Genomic DNA, 23,220 nt, shown 5'->3' with positions numbered 1-23,220 from the left:
GAACCTACAATTGACGAAAACATGGCTGACCGTTTCTTCCTTGGAACTGCATAAAGAGCATGTAGTAGATGATAACGGGATGCCTCTTTTAACCAATTCCGAACATGTAGGAACTCTCTCCTTTTCAATCCTCCAAAAAAAAATGTTGACTTTTATCGGAATCCAATTTTCCCACCACATTCTTTGAACCGGGTGATCGTTAAGATTTTTCTTCATCGCTGCTTTAACATTAGCCACAGAGAATTCATCGCTATGATTATCATCCCATATCCAAAGATCTCTACTACCACTTAAGTTAACATCAGACAGCAAAAATAACGCGTCTTGGGCTTCTGAAATCCCGGTCACAGTCGTAGCTCCCTTCATCCAATCACCAAAAATCCTAATGTTCCCACCTTCCATTCTGATCCGGTTACAAACAGGAGCATTTTATCCATCTCTGATTTGAAAAGAGTAGGCCAGCGCATCCATAACGGGGTGGTACCAACCCAGATGTCCTTCCAGAAACTGATGCGACTCCCATCACCAAGTTTACAAGAGATTAATTGATCAATTCGTCTTCCATCAAACCGAATGTTCCCTAAAAGAGACACAATGGATTTACAGACCCCGGGGCACGCTTTATTGACTGGTAAAAACGTCCATTTATTCCTTCCACCATGAATACTAAGAATCGACTTTTTCCACAGCCCTTGATAATCGGAATTGAACCTCCAAGCCCACTTTACGAGTAAAGCCGAATTCACCTCCGATAACTTAGAGATACCCAAGCCCCCGAACCGTTTGGGTTTCGTAACAACATTCCAAGACACCCAATGTATCCCTTTCCCTTCTTTGCTGCCCATCCATAAGAATTTCCTCATAAGTTTCTCAATGTTTTCAAGAACTTGAGTCGGCGCTTTGAAAAGCGATAGGTAATACACTGGAAGGCTCGCTAGCACAGATTTAATCAAAGTTAAACGACCTCCAATGGATAAAACTTTAGCTTTACAAGATAGTAATCTGTTGCGAATAGTATCTATCACCGGATCCCAATGAGCAATCCGGTTCATGTTCGCTCCGACTTTGATCCCTAAATAAGTAAACGGGAAGCTGCCCACTTTACACCCCATTGTTTCTGCCAAGCTACTGACCTCCATATTCGAGACGCCCAAGCCGAATAAAAAATATTTCTGCACATTAAACTTCATACCCGAACATATATTAAAAACCCGTAACAACCTGGACAGCTTAACAATATTCTTTCTAGACCAAGTCCCCAATAATAGAGAGTCGTCTGCATATAACATATGCGGGATAATAACTCCATTACCTGGTAAAGAAAACCCTTCCATATCCCCCAACTGACATGATTTATTAATCATGCAAGCAAAAGCTTCCATAATAAATAAGAATAAGAAAGGCGATAGTGGGTCGCCTTGTCTGAGCCCTTTTTGGCAAAAATGTATCAACATTTACTTTAACTCACCCATATATATATATATATATATATATATATATATATATATATCTATATCTAAAGAGAGAGAGCAAGCTTATAATAAGAAGTAAATTTTTCCTAAGAAGCGTAGGAAATGTGTTTTCACCATTAGATCTAATAAGACACACTGCACAATAAACACACTTTCTATATCCACCGCCAGATCAACATATCTAGTGCACCAGATTACTTCTTACACTTCTTAGACACACTCCACTTCTTATTATAATCCCACCCTATTCACACACACAAACGCAAATAAGATTTCAAGACCAAGTATCTTGTAAAAAATAAATAAAAAATAGAAACTATTAAAAAATAAGTTAATAGCCTTGAAATATTACCCATTAATGCAAACAAATATATTATATTAACTATGCTGGATGCTAGGATGATATTTTGTTCAAGTTTTGTGACAACAAATAACTAAACAAATATAGAAAAATTATCATAAATGATAACATTATGTAAAAAAGTACTTTATTCTCATCCATCATTAATATATTAAACGATTTCATTGAAAATTAATACTTTTAATCTTTTTTTATGTAATCTTAAAATTAATTCAAGCCATCATTCACTTTTGACGAAATCTCTGCAATTAATTACTACCATACAAGGTTATTAAATGTAAAATATTCCGCATTAATGAAATTTTTGCTTATAAGAATCAATGTCAAAATCATTGAAAGCCAGCCCACAAACTTCTACAATTGCATTGCCTCTTTGCTATAACTGTTGTCATGCCAAGGACCAAAGTGAAGCTTGCTTTCATAGAGAACAACAAGGCAAGAAAAAGTTCCTTCATGAAAAGAAAGGATTCTTTGAAGAATAAGTTACATGAGCTTTGTATATTATGCGACGTCTTGGCATGTCTTATCTTGTATAGTCCGTATGAACCTGGACTCGAGTTGTGGCCCGATGACAAAAATGTTTTACAACATGTTCTGGATCAGTTCCGGATCAAAACAGAAATAAAAAGGAACAAGTATATGTTGAATCAGGAAAGTTATCTTAAGGAAAGGATTAACAAGGTTAAAGAGCAGCTCAACAAGCATGTTATGGCGAACGATGAGATGGTGAAGGCCAAGATGTTGTCAGATTGCTTGAGTGGTAAAGTCTTAGTAGCTGAATTGAACCCAACAGAGTTGAAGGAACTTGTGTCCTCGACTCGTTTTAAGATCTTAGAAATCAATGAAAGGATGGAGCTTCTCGAAGGTGATGTCGCTACAAAAGCCGCCTAACTGATGTGGGTATACTGATGCTCTCACAACTAAGCTTTAAATTTATAAAACAAGACTCCTAAAGAAACCACACAAAACCGGCAAGTGTACCGATCACTAATAGTATAGCACTATGGAAGTCCAAGTATCGAACCCAAGGACACTTGAAAACGTTAATGATACTTAACCCCTAACCAAGACTCACCTAAGAATATTTAAATAATTTTTAATAATTAACTACTTAACCTAATTTACTTTAGCTAAATTAATTAGCTAGACTTAACTTAACTTAACTAAACACTTGAAACTTAGAAACTTAACTGCAATCGGAGAAAACGTCTACCTAGGTAAGAATCATATTGAAGGTATAATAAGCTAATGGATTAAGGATTCTCATGACACCGGTTCCTAAGGATGACACAACTAAGGTTCACTCAAGAAAGCTAGATCACCTCTCAGTCTCACTAACAAACTCTAACTTACACTTAGTTGATTTTAAGAACAAACCGGGAAACGAAATGTTAAAGTGTTCTAATGCCGACTCTCCTCTCGGACTCACCGACACACTACCCTAATGGAGACGAATACTACGCAACCAAGGATAGAGGAATAATTTAGTTTAACTTAAACTAGACCAACTAATCGCTCAAAAACCCAAACCCGACAAGAACCGAACCCGCTCTCGCGCGATCCTAATTCTAACAAGCAAAAGCTATGAGACGAGTTTACTTCCTATCACCTCTCGGTCTCTAAGAAGGTGTTCACCCGTTGATTATATTCAATTAATACACTCACTTAAACCCTACGGTTGATCACCCCGCAAACAATCTCTAGACACAAAGTAAAGAGTTCAAACAAGCTAAAATCAATCAAAACCAATTCAATTAATCAAAGAAAGAGGTATATGAGTATAACTAATAAATTCACAGCCACTAAACACAACCTAATTCAATGTTAAACCAAACTTTTCATTAACAATTCAAGTCATGCTAATCAACAATCCATATTACTCATTAAAACCTAACAATATTCATCTAACCTAGGTAGAACTAACACGTTTAGCCAATCATAATCAATGAACAATGGATGAAATAGATATAAATGATAAACGTGTTCATATAAATCTGATTACAAAAGGTTTGAATGCTTAAAAACCAAAAACGAACTCCCAAACGTTAAAATAGTCAAAACCAACAACCGAAGGATAAAAGATGTAACCGTAAGCTTGTCCTCCTTGGTTTCTCCTCTAGAGCAGGTATGGTGGCTGGAAAATATGTTCTCAAATCGTTCATAGGGTATAAACCCTTTATATATGTGTTTAAACACCTCTTTCCTAATATAAAATAGGTTAAAACAAGCCCACAAGGCCCAATAGAAGACAAAATAGACGTCGTAGCTGATTCTTGAACATTCTTGGCAGCCTTGGGACATGTTGGAATCTACCACATGCTTCTTGAATGGTATGGCCTGGTCACGTAGCTCGAACATGACATTTTCTGACGTTTTTCGACTTTCAGCTCGTTTATCTTCGTTTTTACGTACCGGCTTCATCCGAGCTCCGTTCTAGCTTATTCTTTTTTCATTTGACTCGTTTTCTCGCTCTATTCAACATGGGACCTATCACATACACAAACATGTAATTTAATGCAAGAATAACAAAATATTCGTTAACGTTTAAGCACAAAATAACATAAAAACTATTAGGAAAACATGTGTGTTGTGGGGTCAAGAATTTGACCCAAATGAGGAGATTTGACCTAAACGAAGAATATGAAAGATTGGAATCTTCTCAACCTCCTCAGAAACTGCTAAGTATTGAATCCGAGCACACCTTGGACCTTCGAGTAAGCTTTTACTTAGCCGAGTATGAGATTTTGCCTCCCGAGCAAGGTTTACTTCAAATAGTCTTCTTAAGTGGATATCCGAGCAAGGTATGCTTTTTAGTGATTTCCGAGTAAGGATCATTGATTTAGCATATCCGAGTGAGGTTCACTTTGTCAAGCAGGGTTGTTCTTCAAGACCAAGTATTTTACTCTTCCGAGTAAGGTTTGGTCAACCAAGTCCATGAAGCCAAGTGATTGGAAGACCGGGCAATGTATTCTTTAATAATTATGGTCCGAGTATACTTGATGAGTTAATAGAAAATCTCTAAGTTATTTCGAGTAAGGTTCTGCTCAAGTAAGGTATGTACTTCCGAGTACGCCTTATCAATAAGTTGTTCAACTGACAATGAGCCGAACAGGATCATAGAAGAACAAGGTTGCTCGTAAGGATTTGTCGAGCAAAGTTTGATAAGTCCAAGAAGATTGAAGTCTACTCGGTGAATATTTTACTTGGTAAAATATTCTTTAAGTAAAGTCTACCCGGAAACTGATCCCGAGTACACTCCTATGTTTACCAAGTCTGAAGGAAGGCCGAGTACACTGCGTACTCGGAGACTGAAGTTTAATGAAAAGCCTACCCGGAAGACTTGTTTTACACTTAGTTTTTATTTTTGAATATGTAATTTGAATATGTAGTATCGGATAGGGTTTCTAGAAGGAATGACAGCTGTCCTAGGTTGGCAGGCCTATAAATAGAATAATTAGGGCACGCCGCCAAAGAGAAGGAAAAAGACCGAAAATACAGACACAATACGGATAACACACGACACATTAATTGAGAATATTTTGTGTGTGTAACAGCTGTCCGAGGATTCCTTATAAACCCTAAATCGATTACTCCTTTTGTATGATTAACGTTATATAAATGGAAATCTTTTGAGTGAATCCTGTGTGTGCCTTTGATCTTTGAATACTCATTGCAACCGTATGTTTGTTATTGATTCCGCCTTTAACAAACGGATATCTTTCTAAATACAGCAACCCGTCATTAACTCTCTTGTCAACACGTTAATCTGTGTGAGTTATGACATGATTAATTAAGATCCAGCTGAAATCGAGGGGACCGACAAGTGGTATCAGAGCTTTAAATATTTTATCAACCAAAAGTTGATAAGTGTTTTAAATATTTTATCAAACAAGAGGGTTACAACAAGAACTACAAAGATGTGGGCAAAATCTGTCTCATCTTGAATGAAAGGCATGTTGCTAACTGTAAGTCCAACGTTCAACCTCTATATATGTTTGAATCTAAAAATACAAAAAAAATACAATAAGTTCTGTTATACAAAAAAAACTATTTTTGACCAAATACAGGAGGTTGGAGTCAAATTGGGGTGATCTGGGGAAAGCCAAATAAGCTTTGAGAAGAGATATGAGGCATCATAGCACAGTGTTGACCATTATTGCATTATGCTCAAATTGAACTTTAATAATATCACCAAAGAAATGAAAATCATGCTAAGTTTATACCTGCTGTTAACCTATCTATGTGTGAATATGTTGTTTCGGGTAAGGTTTGACAGTTTCAACCTTTCCGAGTAAGCTTAGTCATTTTTGACTTGTTTATGTGTGAATATGTTGTTTCGGGCAACGTTGATAATTTTCAAACCTTCCGAGTAGGCTTAGTCATTTCTGACTAACTTTATGATTTTCGAGCATACTTTGAAGTGTTTACACTTTTCGGGTAGAGTACACTGTTGCACTCACTTTCCCGAGTAAGCTTGAAGTCTTGAGATGATTATGTGTTGAAATAGCTATCTTTTAACAAGAAATTCATGTTTCGAGCAAGCTATGCATGTTATATGCTAGTTTCGAGTAAGCTATGCATGTTACATGCTGATTGTGTTTTTCAAGCAAACTTTGTGAACTTAAGTAAGTACACCGAGTAAGCTTTGTGTGAATATGTTGTTAGGAGGGACTTATTAGTCTTTCCGGGCACGCTTAGATGTTACTGTTTAAGTTTGTCATTTTTCGGGTATGGTTTGATATGATAAGTTCCCTCGAGCAAGGGCATACCTGATGATTGAATGTGTTTATCCAAGCAAGCTTAGTGCTAACTTAGGATTTTCGAGCAAGCTCTATGAAATTTTAGACTATAGCACACTTAAATGTTTATGTGTTTAATTTCATTCCGAGCATGCTCTGTGATATGTGTGTTTATGATCTCTTTGAAATTACAAGTGTTTTCGGGCAAACTTTGTTTTCCGAGCACACTTTATATTTCGGGTACACTTGTGTTCCTTCAATATATTTGGTAATTTCAAACTTTAACTTTCCGAGTACACTGTCTGCTAGAATTTCTTTCCGGGCACACTTTGTACTATATGAAGGTTATTCGGGTATACTTTACATAAGATTGTTGTCCGAACACACTTTACATTTGAAAGAGTGCTCGAGCACACTATGTATACAAGCATACTTGAATGAATGCGTTGATTGAATATGTGAGTTAGTATGATGAAATTGTTTAGAGTCATACTTGAATGAATGTGTTACCTGAATATGTTAGTTAGTATGATAAAATTGATTATGATTCTTTTTAGGGTTCATGCTAGATAAGTTTTAATTTGAATTTGAGAAATCTTTGTGAGGATCTTAATTGATTCTTAGTGAGAATGTTTATTTGATAACTATATTTGATTATTTGCCCTGTGATTAATTTCTCAAGAAATCAAGTATTTCGGGTAAGCTTTCTTCATTATGTCTTAACTTTAAATTAATTTACTTGATCGAGCATGGTTTGAAAATAAAAGAATTCGGGCAAACTTTGTATATTCCAAATTGAAAATCAATCCGAGTAAAGTTTGACCGAGTAAGGTTTGTTAGTGGAAGTAGACCGAGTAGACTTTGGATATATTAAGCTTTCGAGTAAGGTCTTATGATCTTAAATGAAATTAAATATTTTTGTTATACCAAGTGGATAATGTTACTGGGTGACAGCTAATAATTCACAAGAGGACAAAAAGCATTTAAAACCCACTTTCAAAATAAGTATAAAAGAGGGACTTAGGCAAATTTTTCAACATTATTTCCCTATCTCTCTCTCCTTCCACTGCAAATCCTTCCTCACTAAGAAACATAACTGACTTATCGAATTCAACATTAATCCAAACTCTAATTTTTGTCAGCCTTCTAATTCCGACTCGGTATGCATTAAATATTATGTTTTCCGATCACGATTAGATTGTAATGTGACTTGATTATGTATTCGAGTACTAACACTCTGTTTATGTGTTTAGGTTATTAATTTGTCGAAGAACAGGTTCTTGAAGATTTCTTTCTTTCTTCTTCATTTTTATACACTGAAATTGTCTAAAGTATTAAACTTTATGTCTAATTTCACTTTGAATGTGTTTGTTTATGTATTACAGATATGGCAGACAACGAGCCGAAGTATGTTTTTGAGCTGAAGCACAATATGTGCGCATTACTACAAGTGACACAAGAAAATACACCAATTGCTCGAATGATTTCGTGGATGGCGCGATCGAACATCAATTTTGCACTCACTGAAAGCCCGATTATTTACAGAAATCACTCCTTGGATTTCTGGAGATCAGCAGAGTTGGTTGAAGATGTTGATGGAAAAAGAATAGAAGCTACCGTGGCCAGACAAGAGATTCAGATCACAGAAAGAATGATCAGGAGGTGTTTAAGACTGAATGATGATGATCACAACCACATAAACTTCAACACAAAACACTTGTTGAAAATCTTTAAAGAAATGATGGTTTATCAGGGAAATGTCCATGAAGGACAGTTTCAGAAGGGTTTATTTCCAATGCTGTACAGATTTCTGATTCACCACATTATTCATGGATTTGCTCCGAGGAAGGGATCATGGACTCTGATGAGTCATGATCTAGCAAATGCCACTGTTGGTACAATCTTTGATCTGCCATTTAATTTTTCCAAGATGATATTTGAGTGGTTAGTGGGGAATCTAAAGAAACCAGAAAGAAGGAGATTTTTACAGTACCCAAGATTCCTGCAGATCATATTCAATAGTGTATTACAAGATTTACCAACAATTGGAGACACACATAAACTGCAAGATCCTGATGCGTACAAGAGAATAAAAAATCTAGGTGTCTCTAATACATTTGATGCAAGTGTTCCATTTGAAATTTTACCTTGGTTGTTAAACCATGATCTGGCTGTAATGCCTGTGCCTGAGCTGAGCTCAGAGGAGGAAGAAGGGGGTGATGATGACAGTGATGAAGGAGATTCTGATGATGATGTTGATGGCAATGAAGGTGGAAATGGTTTGGAGATGGAGATTATGGCACCTGAACAGGGGGAGCAAAGAGAAGAAATTGAACAACCTATCCCTACATTACCACACTCACCACCAGCCCCACCACATCAATCACCACCTCAAACCTTTACCCTAGACCAACCAGAAACATCCACACAGCAATACTCACATCAATCACCAACACCACAAACACCTACCACCAACCAACCTGATTTTGAACCATTTACTACATCAAACCCTACAAGTCCACATGTTGATATGTTCCAAAGAAATGCTGAGTTGATGTTAGAAAATGATGAATTGAAAAGACAAGTTGAGGAGGTTAGGGAGGAGAATGATGAGTTGAGAAGAAAGATGAAGAGATAACAAGTGAAAATGAAATGTTATTGAAAAGGTTAGCTGATACTGAACTGATGATTCGAACCCTGGTGCAGGAGGTTGAGAAGACCTCAGCTGCCCCAAAACAGGGGGAGAATATAGATGATAATGATGTGATTATGCCTGATGCTGTAAGTGTTGAAAATGTTGATGGTTTGAAGATGATCATGAATGAGTATGATGATAGTGATGAATCTGTAATGGATGTGAGAGAAGAAGTAACCAATGATGATGAGAATGTGTTAACAGAAGAATTGACAGAGATTATGGATGAGGAGATGAGTGTTGAGAATGTAAATGTGAATGCTGCTACTGAGGAACTAGAACACACTGAGCCAAATGATGATCAAGAAGCTAGTTCCAAGAGGGTAGAGCATGACTCTGAATTGGAAAACTTATTTAGAGAGATTGATGAGTTTGGAAGTGATGAGCAAGAGGATGAAGAAGAGGTGAGAAAAAGGAAAGAAAAGGGAAAAGGTTTAGCAACTGATGATGAACCTATTGTATATGTTGAGAAGGATGTATCCTTTGTAGATACTGCTGCTGCTGCTGCTCTTGCTGAGAAAGAAAGACTTATTAAAGAATCAATGGAAAGGAAAGCAATTGCCCATTCCTTGACAGAAGAAGAGTTAGCACAGCAGGACCTATTGATCAAAGAAGCCAATGTAGCAAAAGAGATATTTCAAGATGTAGCAGATCAAGAGGTGATTGAAATTTTGGTAAATATGAACAAAAATCAAGAGTTTGATGACTCTTTGGGAAGGGTGGTCAGCAAGTTTCAGGAGCAACAATCTGAGACTGCTGAACCATCAACAAATCTAAGTACTGACATGATTATACCTGAGGAGATTGGTGAAGCCATGGATGTACTGGCTTCAAGAAAGTGGACTGAGCAAGTCAAAGCTAATCAGAAAACAAACCCACAAGAAAGTTGGTCTCAAAAGGTTCAAACTGCTGAAACACAAGAACCAGAAAAGGCTGCAGAACAAGAAGAAGCTGCTCAAGCTGAAGAGACAGAAACTATCCATGACAAGCAAGAAAGACTATCCAAGATGCATGGAGAGTTTGTTGCAAAAGCAGAAAGATTTGCACAGTTTTATCAAAGAAGGAAGAGATCTGCTGAGCAAGCTGAAGCTGAAAGAGCTGGTATGAGGGGTATATGGGATGAAAAGAATAAATGTTATGTGGAGACCCCAGAAGATGATGAACCAATCAGGGCAATCCCCCTACAAACACTGAAACCAGGAGAAAAATTACCAGGGGTCCCTGATGTTAATGTTTCTGATAAAAATGAAAATGATGATGAACCAGAGCATCCTGACTCTGATGAACCCAAAATAGATGCCATGATTGATTTATCAGATGATGAGGAGGATGACTTTGAGGAGTCTGGTGAAGAGGGTGACGACAACCCTGATCAAGGAGGAGAGAAAGTTGGTACAAGCTCCACTGCTGAGACCCCTCAAGCAGAAAAGATTTATATTCAAAGAGGCAACATTGAAATCAATGCAGAGGAAGTATTAAAGAAAGTTGAGAAGAGAAAGAAAAATGTTGAGCATTATAAAACTTATTTGAAAGTTAGAGGCTATCTTGAAGCTACCTTGAAAAAATACACTATTGACCAAATTCAAGATCTTTACAACAGTGAGAAAGAGATAGTTTCAGAAAAGTTTGTAAAACAGGATGATAAGGTTGAATTGGAAGAATTAAAGTAGAAATATGATGGTATGTGTGGATACCTGCTTGAGAAAGGCATGAAGCCTGAGGTTGTAAGAAATCTGAGTAAAGAGGCAGTATTTGACCAGTATTCCAAAAGGAAAGAGAAAGAATTAAAAAGGGTCTATACTGAGAGCTCAATCTTAAAAGAAACATCTGATGAGCCACCTGCTAAAAGAACAAGAAGACTCAGGACTGTGAGGGAAAAGGAGATGGAACAAGAAAAGACAACTGATCAACCTCCAATCCCTCAGCCAGAACAGCCTGAAGTTAAACCTGATGATGAACCATTCATGCCTTGGGAGAATGAGGAAATGATCAGCATCCTAAGAAACATAATGATAAACAAGAGAGGGATGACTGAAGCAGATTTTAATGTTTTGGAGAAAGAGGATTTGAAGACTCTTTTCTATCTGCAAAAAGATGAGACGGAAAAAGACGAGAGAAGGACACAAAAAACGGATAACACACGACACATTAATTGAGAATATTTTGTGCGTGTAACAGCTGTCCGAGGATTCCTTATAAACCCTAAATCGATTACTCCTTTTATATGATTAACGTTATATAAATGGAAATCTTTTGAGTGAATCCTGTGTGTGCCTTTGATCTTTGAATACTCATTGCAACCGTATGTTTGTTATTGATTCCGCCTTTATCAAACGGATATCTTTCTAAATACAGCAACCCGTCATTAACTCTCTTGTCAACACGTTAATCTGTGCGAGTTATGACATGATAGATTAAGATCCGAGACGAATCGAACATCATAAGAAGGGACCCGACATGTGTTTTACACCACATCAAACATCCCCAAACTTAAACCTTTTTCGTCCCTGAAAAAGAAATCTACACAGGATCATAACCAAGTGAAAAACAACAAAATCCCAGATTATTATTCATTATCAAAACATAAGAAACAGCTCGACATATTGAACGCGATTGCCGATATTGTTGTCCACTTAAACCCAGCCACCAGCCAATCAAGCCCCCCTTTTGCATTTAACATTTAAAGGCCAAAAATTAAGGCTATACCTACCCCATCTCAGACAAAGATAACTAGAAAAACTAGATTCGAACCAATCTGGTTCAACAAATCACCATAAGCCAAGGACTCGTTGATAGTACTAATTAGATGCACTCGGAGAAACGAGTAATGTAAAACAGCCCCCGTAATACGGAGGATAAAAACTAGTATATATATATATATCAAAGATTGACGATAATGATCTAATGTGGGTTTGAGATGACTATAATATTAGTGATGTCATCCCAATTACTCGAAACCGAACTAGTTATTATGAATACATTTATCAAAATCATTAATTTTTAACCACATAAAATTCTAAAATGTATAAACCCAATACTCGTGCAAAAGCCGCAAACGCTATGTGTAATGGGTAACGGGCACTTAACATGTCTAAGACACAGTTTTACAGTTGATATTGGATTTCGAATTTTTTTTATTTTTATTTTTTTTATTTCTTTCTCTATAACCATAACCGTAGTTGTGTTTGTTGTGGAGATTTCTAAACCTGGATTCTTGGACCTCAATCTAATTCTTCCAACTCAAATCTCAAGGACATGTTACCAAGTACCAATGGTCCCAAATTTTTGCTCGTGTTTATTTTAAGGCTAGCACACACCAACTCTTTTATTGTCAAAATTTACACATGTGTCTACCATAAAACTTAAACCCTACACGGCTACACCACAAGTAAAGGTAAACATTTCCTACAAAACTTAGATACCCCTTGATCACATGACTTCTCGCCCCCGTGTCTCCTGTTTTGTTTTTGAAACTTGAAAGTTGGTTGATTTGTTTAGCATCTTTTGTAATTATTTGGACACTGATGCTTTTAATAATACTTAGAATTGAGTCCCATGTGACTTTTTTTGTGTTCTTAGGGCGCACGGGGCACTGCATGATGAGCCATCCATCACGCGTGATGGCTCTTAGCACACCGCCGCCGGTCATTGATCACGCGTGACCGGGGTTGGTTGCCTGATAGCCATCACGCAAGTGATGGGTGTTTATCGAGGAGGGAGCCGTTGGGGATGGAGGGAGCCGTTGGAGGGTTTTAAATGGTGAGGGGTGTAGTTGCCGGAAAATGCCGGAAACCTGCTTCGCCAGAAATCTGCAACACCCACTTGCCGGAAACCTGCTTCGCCGGAAGTTGCTTCTGAGGTAGCCGTTGGGGATGGAGGGCTTCAAGTTCATTCAAACTCCGTTAGCCTGTGACGCCACCTTCGCCGGAAGCTGCTTGTTCGACGGAGCTTTGCGTTGCTTCTTCGCCAGCTGTGATTCCTGTTGGTGTCTTCGGTGGTGTCTATGGATTCTGAGTCCAGTGTGGGTGTGGGTTTACAAGTCCAGTGGTGGTGATCGGGATGTGGGTTTGGGTTTGCAAGGGTGTGTGTTATCACACCACACCACCGCCCCTAGTAAAATCCATCACATGTGATGGATTTGGGGTTGGTGATGTGACACACCACCATTGGATGTGGTGTGTGAGGAGAAATGACCCTCCCCCCCCCCCCCCCCCTCCCCTAGTTAGATGTTAATTAATTATATTATTTGTTTGTTTTGGATGTACAAATCCAAAAATTAACCGTAAAATCTGGTAGCTAGGCAATCTACATGCTGATACGCTATTTGTTTGTTTAGTGTGACATGTAAACGTTAGGAGCTTTAACTTGAGGGCTCATTTACACTCTTTATCTTGGAATTTCTAAAAGAGTAATAAAAGGTGTGTCGGAAACTCAGAATCCCGTTGATTAAACAAATGGGCTCACACCCATGACAATTGACAAATCCAAATTCAGAATAAAGCCTATTAACTTCCATCGTTCATGACATTATGTATGTTTACATAATTACATTTGCATCCAGCCATCCACTCAAATTTCTTGTCACGCAGAAGCTTCCAAAACACCACAATATAAGTGACCCAACCCATGAATTTTATAGTTTTAATTTTGTTCTTAGCCGAATCCAACAGGTCATGTATAGTTATGTTTTGACTCCAAAATCTATCAATTTAATATAGTTTTTAAAGACTTTGTTTTAGTATTCAAAAAGGGTTGGTTATACAGTTAGTCGCATGTTTGTCTTCCATAATCGTACATGTCATTATGCATGTTTACATTCTCATCCACTCAAATTTATTCGGAACCTTCCAAAACACCATATTATTATTGACCCAACTCTAAGGCGACCATTCTAGTTTTAGTTTTGTACACCACAAACAAAAAACAAGACATGAGTATTGTCCACGGTGCATCTCCTTTGAATAGAACATGTCTTTGTCAATTAAAAAAGAAAAGAGGTCATCGTCACACAACATCATATATCAACCATATAATCTTTAATAAATAGTTTGGTGTTTTTAAAGTTGTTGGGAGAATGTTGAGTTTATGGCCACACATGCCTCCAGCCATCTCTCTCCACTCATCTTTCCTTTTAATTTCTAGTCTTTCTCCTTAAATATTTAGTGACAAACCCAACCACTTAACCTCAAATTAGTAGACTTTTGAGTCCTTTTTTCCGACCGAAAGATTGGTTGAAAGAAATGTATACCAAACGGATGGAACCGGTTGAATTTTTTTCAAGGTGTAGCTAATAAATTGTTATAGATTCAGAGATAGTTTAGAATCCGGTTCGTGGAGACCATGAAGTATTCGGAGCTACGCTAATTGTAGTAACGGAGCTTATATATATTGGGGACTTGGGTGTATGATATGGTTATAAGTTATAAAAGTGTGCTTCGTTCAATTACATGTCGATGTATATGTTCTACAACTAAATGACATCTCTACTATGTTTTAACCGAAGCTTCAAAAATCCGGACCTCAAACCATTTTGCTCAACCAACTATTGCTTTGTTTTATGCATAAGAATTATCGACCAATGATAGAGCTTTTTTTTCTATGTTTGTACATTTATTTTTATCCGGGCAAATAAACAAACACAGTGCATATGTATGTTTTGTGATCATGTTCCTTAAGAAATTTAAGTTTTGTGTTTGTTTATGCATGTTAGTTCACACGTTAAACAAACACAAGAATGCAAACAAACATCAATCAACACACATGTATAGTTGTATGTGTGTGTATATGGTTCGAATAAAATAAAAACTCACTTGATCGAATTGAATAAACTATGAAAACTCATTCTTAACCACATGTTTTTAGTTAAAGTTAGAATCTTGTGATCTACAATTAAAATTAATAAAAAATATAAAAGTAAGAATTATTTTTCTTTCTTCTAAAAATATATGTAAAAGTTAACAAAAAATGTAAAAAAAGAATCACGAAACATTATTTTTTTTAATGTTTTGAATTAAACGGAACAACATATATTACATGTGTTTAATAAAATGATGTTACATAGGGTTTCATATGTTTCTCAAATTAAATGGGTTTTCATTCTATACATGTTCTCTATATATAAACAAACATTAACAAAGTTTAATAAATGAACATAAACAAATGATGAACGCACGTACATTCGCGGTTATTAGTTTATAGATGGTTCATTAAACTATTGGATCGTTTCTCGATTTATTATTAACCGTTTAATACCTAATTAATAAAAATAAATAGTCAAATAAATAAACCACTCTCAAACAAATCAACTTTTCAAAATTAAATATCAATAGAACAAGTGTTATATTATCAGTAAAATAATTCTAATCCTGTGCCTATCAAGTATCAACCACACTTTATATGAACAAAATATCTTGATTGTTTGGAAGTTGGAAGGCATCATAATATTGGGTAGCCGATATTTAATTAATAAAATATGTAAAGCATCAAACCAAATCAACACTCAAATCACTTATCCATACATCAGTCAACTTTATAAATTGTGCCTTGACCATCATATTTAATCTCACCCACTACATTTTCTAAGGTCGCAAATCAAATATGCTTTTAATAAGGTAAATCTTTCAGCAACCTCACTAATTTCTTCAAGTTGATGTAAATATCTGGGTTTTTTTTTATTTAACGTGTGGTTCTGTTTTATGGGTGCCGGTTCTCATACATATAATACATAGATTAACAAATAGATTAACATGATAAAATGTCGTTTACTTTCGTATAAACTGCACTTTACCGCAAAAAAGGATACATGCCCGGCTTCGAGAAAGCAAAAAAAAATTGGGTCGAATGCGAAAAAATTTTTGAGCCTCAAGTAAAAAAAGTTTTCTTTAGGTTTAAACAATTTAATTTTTATACGGGTTTACTTTGTTGTAATTTGGGTTGTGTAAAAAACTTTTGTTTAAAAATAGGATTAAACATGTGTCAAATGAGATTAGAACCCACAACCTTTTGGTTGGGAGTAATACCATTTGCCACTAGACCAAATTATTGGTTATGCAATTGAGTTTAAACATTAAATGCACATATTGTAATTAATAAAAAACAATAATTTAAAAAAAATAAAAAAAATTCGAGCCTATGACGGTCGACCACCTTTCCCATAGCCCAAGGCCGGCCCTGAAAGGATATATGACTACAAAACATGGGTGTATGAAAAAGAATCCCTGGTTTTATTCACGGCTTTTAATATATAAAGTTTTTGCAATTTCAAATATGATACTAAAGACTTTATTTTTATCCATATTTTGATGTAAATAAATATCATAAACCAGAGCCTGCTCCGAAAAAACGAAAAAAAATTTAGGCCAAAGAGAAAATATTGATCATTTTATATATAACACAAACCGAACTACATCTGGATAATGGGTAAGCGAGCAACAAGCTGCGCTGCTATCCCCTTTTGAATCGCAAAGCCTATTCTACTAAATATAAATCCTTGGTTCCTCGGGCTCTGCGAGTCACTGTGGACCACCTTCTGCACCCGCTCCAAGAAGCGAACCGCATCGGGAGCTAGGGATCCAAAAGTGTCGAAGACAAATGGAATGAACACGTGCTGATTCTCCAAACACGATGTCTCATGCTTAGCAACCTTCCTAGACTCCGCTCTCAAAGACGAACTTTTTTTTTGGGCCTTAAGTAAAAGAAACATTTTGTTGGGTTTAAACAATTTAATTATAAATGAACTTATATAATTATGATTTAAGTTGTGTAAAAAACATTAATTATGATTTAAGTTGTGTAAAAAACTTTTGTATAAAAATAAGCTTAAAATTGTCTCAAATAAGACTAGAACCTACAACCTTTTGGTTAGATGTCACACTCCTTTACCATTAGACCAAGCTAATGGTTATGTAATTGTGTTGAAACATTGATTATACACATGTTTTTGATAAAAATACATATAATTTTTTTTAAAAAAAAAAAAATTTGGGCCTAGCGGGGTGTCGGGCCTATGGTCGTCGACTACCCTGCCATGCCTCAAAGACGGCCCTGTCATAAACTAAGCCATCTTCATGATTAACACGTTGGTTATCTAATACTATCTAGCTTTGATTTTTGTTAAACTTTAGTATGACCAATATTATCTTACCAAAAAAATTCAGGAACATAAATTACAAATTTATGAATATTGAGTCACAATTTGACACGACCAGTAAACAAAAAGTCATTTTTGAGCTTCTACAAGCATCATATGTTCAACATTTTCTTGTTATTCTTATAGAAGGGTTAGGCCAGTATATGTATCAAGTGGAGTATCATATTACCCTTAACTATCACCTCATGATTTCTCTATTCCCGATTGATGAGATATGTCATGTTTGTCACAAGGCATGTTTAAACTCATACAGGGAGCACACGGTACATTGTAAAGAGCTATCGGGTTTTCCATATTTCCACTTCAAATTTAATGCTAAAGTACAAGATCTTAAAACCGAAGTGCCATCTCATTAATTGTGGTCAGGGACAGGGTCTGGGAGGATCGGCGGGCTTAATTGATACACGACATGCTAGGGACCTAAGCGTCTAAGACAAGTGACACAAGTACACAACACCTGCTCGTGGCTCAAACCACACCACCGCTCACTTACATATCAAAATCGAGCCATCCAATCACCGGAAACCAAGGTTCGTAGATAGATGGCAGTTGATTCACGTCTAGATCAAGTGAAATAGTGGATTAGCGAAGAGAATTCTCAAGAGTCAAATTATGAGCATCAACAAATCAAAACCAGTCATCATTAATAAATTCAAACAAATTATAAAAAAAATAATAACTTCATAAATATGTTTAGCTAACTAACCCCTAGTACCAATAACTCTGGTTATGTTCATCTAATAGATATGGATAGATACTAATAATATTCTGGTATTGTTAAGTTAATAAACCACATGAATCTTTCTACTACCAACTACAAATCCGATGAGTTTAAATCTAATCCAACGGTCCTCTCGCCTGAGATCTTTTTCCGGTAATCTTTGGTTTTCAGTTTGTCACCCATCGCCTCAGATTTTGAAGGTAGAAAATCATATAATATCCCGAAGTTACCTTCATTTGCTTCCTTAAAATCCGCACGCTGATTTTTATTTTACTTCACCAATAAACAGTCAACCTCATCCTGATTTACCTTAGGTTACAATCAGCCATCAATTCATAGGAAAGCGATTGAAGAAATTTAAAAAAAAATAATAATAAAGTATTGAATTACAATAAAAAAAAAACCGTAAGTGTTAGGATTAAGGGGGTGTTTGGGATTACTTATTTTCACCAACTTATTAGTTATAAACTTTTTGAGAAGTAATAAGTTGTTTAGGATTGCTTAAATTGTTTTGAGGAAAAGTTTCATAACTCATCAATTACACTTTTGTAACTTATTAACTTAATGAAAATTATAAGGAAATAAAATAAGAAATCCCAAACACCATTTAAATACAAATAATTTTTTAACATAAAAACGTAAGAATAACTAGAATAATTAAGGTTAATACTGCAATTTATTATTGGTGTACAGTTTGCTTTACCTTATTCGGTCAAATACAAATAGTAAACAAGTGTAAAATATGTAAATAACCATGGTAATTATTTTAAAGAGTAACTTATTATTATCATTACCTTAATTATGTTGTAGCTTAAAACTTTAGAGTAATTAATTATTACTATATTTCATGTCGTAGTAGTTCAAAACTATTAACAATTTATTATTTTATAACGTTGTTGCAGAAGACATTAAACGAGTCGATTAGAAAGTTACGACTACTCGGTTTAGTTGGTCCTCGACCTATGCGACCATTTGTACAGCACTATTCTATCTATAGTAATAATTACTCTAGTTATTTTTATTTATATCGGGTCTTACTCCAAATATTAATACCTAATACAGATCTCCATTTCCACGTTTCCGCTTCAAAAACCCACCGGAACCACACGTAGATTCCTCATCATCCGTCCCTGAAGAACTCGAACTCGCAGCCGGAGGTGGAGTTTGCGGAGTATACTCCCCAGGCACCACCTGATTCTCATCTTCATCATCATCTTCAACATCAAGCTCAGTTTCATCATCTTCATCTTCATCAGAAGCATCATTAGCAACGCATTTATCACAAATCGAGACAGCCGAGTGCCCCAGGTTCTGGCCAGCAGCCGTCCAAGGGGTCGTGGACCGGCACACGCGGCAAAGAAGGATTCGGGAATGGCGAGCAACGAGGAAGTTGGCCGAATGGACCTTAGTGTCGCAGGCCCAGCATAAGCTAGCCTGGTCTGAGTCGCAGTAGACCTTGGCTTCAGATTTGCATAACTCGCAGGTTTTCATGTTGTTTGATAGATTTCACAATTGCAGATCTTGAGTTTTCTTTTTCTCTCTCTAGAATTCTTTTGTTTTTTCTCTCTCTTGAATAAGAAACCCAATGGAAGGAAGAAGGGTAAAAAGATAAGGGGAGCAATTTGCTTTCACGTTTTCAAATTGCCCTTGGTTCTTTATGAATTAACGACAATGCCACTAAGGTGTTTTATACTGACAAAATGTAATTTTTTATATTTTACACAAATATGTAATTTAAGGTACATGTTTTAATAGCAAGTCGAGTAAGTAAACAACCAAATTCAAAGCTTCAGATCCGTCAATAAAGATCCTTTGCTACCTTCAAGGCGTAAATGCTTTAGAAAGTTAAGTTAAATGACATCTTCTTGACATAACAGCTACAATGTATTATAGAATCAAAAAGCTTGACTCATAGTACTGCTATAGCACGTGGTGGAAAAGAGGGTTATGTATTGTCCAGTGGACAAAATCTCTAACTTCCTAAAATGGCAAGGTCTCCCTGTGATCCGGGAAACAGGAAAGACGTGGTATTCTTTCAAGTCTTCCGATAAGTTGATCAGTTCAAACTCTCCAAGCTATAAGAAAGCGTCTTAGCACGTCAAGTTTGCATCATCTTCTTTTTTGCTCACTTTTACTCACTCTGATATACCATACTATTATTCACATAAAACCACTTAACTTATTCTCGCAACTGAGGTGGGTCTCAAGAGGATCCCTGTAAGTCTCGAACCCATTGGAGATATCAGTGCTTTTCTTGTCCCGTTATTTATTGTACCAACAAATATCAAATATTTGGTTTTACTGTTTTATATGGAAAATAAACTATCTACAATGATCCATAAAAGTATGAACCACATTTGAGTTTGTTATAGATAGGAATTGATTTTTAAGAAAGTTTAACTCTCTACAAATCTAGAAACATAAATTACAAATTTAGAAAGTTTAGGTGTGTACTTTATAAACGTTGAAGTTGAACCAGATTTCCTTTTAAAATAAAATAAAAAATATATGCAACTTTTTCTTATTTTTTCTTTAAATAAAAGAAAGATAATGAATTGGTTTTCATGTCATCCTTTTATACAGACTAATAAGCCTTCCTTTTGTCTTTGTGCAATATTAAATAGTTGAGTTTTACTTTTTTAACTTTTCTTAGGGGATCTCCTGAGATGCACGAACAAGAAAGAGAGACTATAGTTGAGGGAGAGATACAAAAAGTACAAGAGGGAGGCAAAGAAGACGATAACGAAAGTAAAGAACACTGCCTATAGGCGAATGTATGAAAGTCTAGAAACAAAAGAGGGGGAGCATGCTATATTTAAGATTGCCAAAACCAGGGAGCGCATGAGACATGCTCTAGGAACAATGAAGTTTATAAAAGGAAAGGATTAACGAGTTTTTACTCAAGGATATTGATTAAGTTGAGCTGGCAAGCATATTTCCACATTCTTTTCAACACAGAGAGAACTTACCAACAACAAAGCAACAACAACACTACTCAAAGGCGACAACGGAATAACTGTCATTGTTGAAGTATCACACGAGGTGAGGTGATGATAGCTCTTAGGAAGATGGGAAGGGCTAAGGTAGTGGGTATAGATAACATACTGATTTAGGTGTGGAAATGTTTGGGAGATAAAGGAGTTCAATGGCTAACTACTCTGTTCAACTTTATCTTCAAATCGGGCGAGATGCCTTATTAGTGGAAAAGTAGTTTCATAGTGCCAATATACAAGAACAAAGGAGACACCCAACGTTGTGGTAATTATAGAAGGATTAAGTTGCCAAGTCATACTATGAAATTATGAGAAAGAGTAATCGAGACAAGAATTATAAGAGAAATCCATATTACAGTAAACCAATTTGGTTTCATGCCATGGAGATCAACAACGGAAGCAATACGCATCTTAGGGAGATTGATGGAAAAGTATATGGAGAAAAGGCTGGATCTATATATGGTTTTCATCGATCTTGAAAAGGCATATGACAATGTGCCACGTAGATTGATATGGGAGAGTTTAGAGAGTAGGGGGTTCCTAGGAGGTATATATACATAATTAGATATATGTATGTAGGACAAAAACTATTGTTCGGGCGCTTGTAGGGGATACTGATTTCTTCCCTTTGGAATAGGACTCCACCAAGAGTCAGCATTGAGCCCTTTTTCTATTTGCGATCTCATGGATGAGTTGTCAAGGTCGATTCAAAAGACGGTCTCGTTGTGTATGCTTTATGCAGATGATGCTGTGTTAACATAACCTCAATGTGAGGTTACAAGAATGGTGTGCAGCTCTAGAGGACAAAGAACTAACGATTAGTCGCTCGAAGATCGAGTATCTCCAATGTGATTTCAGTGGTGCTGGAGACGACAGAGACTCTCAGATCACCATTGTAGGTCTAGTGTTTCCACAAGCCACTAAGTTCAAATATTTAGGATCGTTTATATAAAGACATGAGTGATGGATAACGACGTAAACCATCGCATTCAGGTGGGCTAGGGTAGGTGGAGAGCAGCCACTAGGGTTTTGCGTGATAGAAGGTTCCCAACTAAATTAAAAGAGAAATTGTACAGGATTGTTGTTAGACATGCTTTGTTATATGTGACAGACTGTTGGGCCATCAAGAAAACACAAGCGCGTAAGATGGAGGTAGCGGAGATGAGGATGTTGAGGTGGATGTGTAGGCACACAAGGTTGGACCGAATAAGAAATGAGGTTTTTAGGGAATGACTAGAAGTTGTTAGTATATGTGAAAAAATAAAGGAGGGGAGATTGAGATGATATGGACATGTGAAGAGGAGACAAGTAACAACACTAGTTAGCACAGTGGAAACCCTTGGTGTAGAATGAAGGAGGAGTAGAGGCAAACCCAAATTGACTTCAGAGGAGCGGATTGGGAAGGATTTGTTAGAGTTACATCTCTATGAGGACATGGTCAATGGCAAGAGTTCATGGAGACATATTATTAACATTAAGGACTTTTTAAGAATGCCACTTTTGTATCTTAGCTTTAGCGTATGGACTCAGGCTCTTTCTAGGTGGATTTTGCTTGTTTGTTTTGTTGGTATGTCTATTTAGATTGTATGATTTCATATGTGTTGGTATTTGACTAGGTCACTTTATCACTATATGTTTTGTTATTGGTACATGTGTGTTTTTATATTGTATGCTTTGAAGTTGGGGTCTCTTTGGCAGCAGTCTCTCTAACCTCATGAATAAAGGCAATGTATGCATACATCATATCCTCCCCAACCTCATGGATAGAGGCAATGTATGCATACATCATATCCTTCCCAAACCCTACAATTAGCTTTTGCTATTTGTGGAATTTACAGAGTATGATTGTTGTTGTTTTCTTTAGCATTCATTTTCTTAAGATTTGTTTGCGTTATTTTTGAAATGCAGCTTTAGCATTCAATTTTATTAAAGATATAGAATTAACACGTTCGCAATACGGCTTTTTGTTTTAATCTATATTTTGACATTCAGAATCGTGCTATCGCAACGTCACTCGCATGAGTATAACAGTCCACACCCGTTGATATATTAATTATAGTGATCGTGTAAAGTTGTTGAACATCGATAAT

At 36.2% G+C, this 23,220-nt stretch overlaps 1 long non-coding RNA gene and 1 pseudogene across 1 annotated transcript; one reads left to right on the top strand and one right to left on the bottom strand.

Annotated features, from left to right (window-relative positions):
- The first annotated feature begins 2,223 nt into the window (after positions 1–2,223).
- Positions 2,224–2,724, top strand: LOC143581696 (agamous-like MADS-box protein AGL80 pseudogene; annotated as a pseudogene).
- A 15,353-nt stretch (positions 2,725–18,077) lies between these two features.
- Positions 18,078–19,699, bottom strand: LOC143581698 (uncharacterized). Its single transcript, XR_013143871.1, has 2 exons — positions 19,191–19,699; positions 18,078–18,437 (listed from the first exon to the last, which is right to left on the bottom strand). It is a non-coding gene; the product is annotated as an uncharacterized LOC143581698 (long non-coding RNA).
- Between the last annotated feature and the right edge of the window lie 3,521 nt (positions 19,700–23,220).

The sequence above is a fragment of the Bidens hawaiensis genome, unplaced genomic scaffold (genome assembly GCF_021521415.1).
Source record: "Bidens hawaiensis isolate Kalapana, Puna unplaced genomic scaffold, B.hawaiensis_p1.1 tig00031141_1, whole genome shotgun sequence".
NCBI classification, from domain to species: domain Eukaryota; kingdom Viridiplantae; phylum Streptophyta; class Magnoliopsida; order Asterales; family Asteraceae; genus Bidens; species Bidens hawaiensis.
This window is presented reverse-complemented; position numbering and strand designations above follow the sequence as displayed.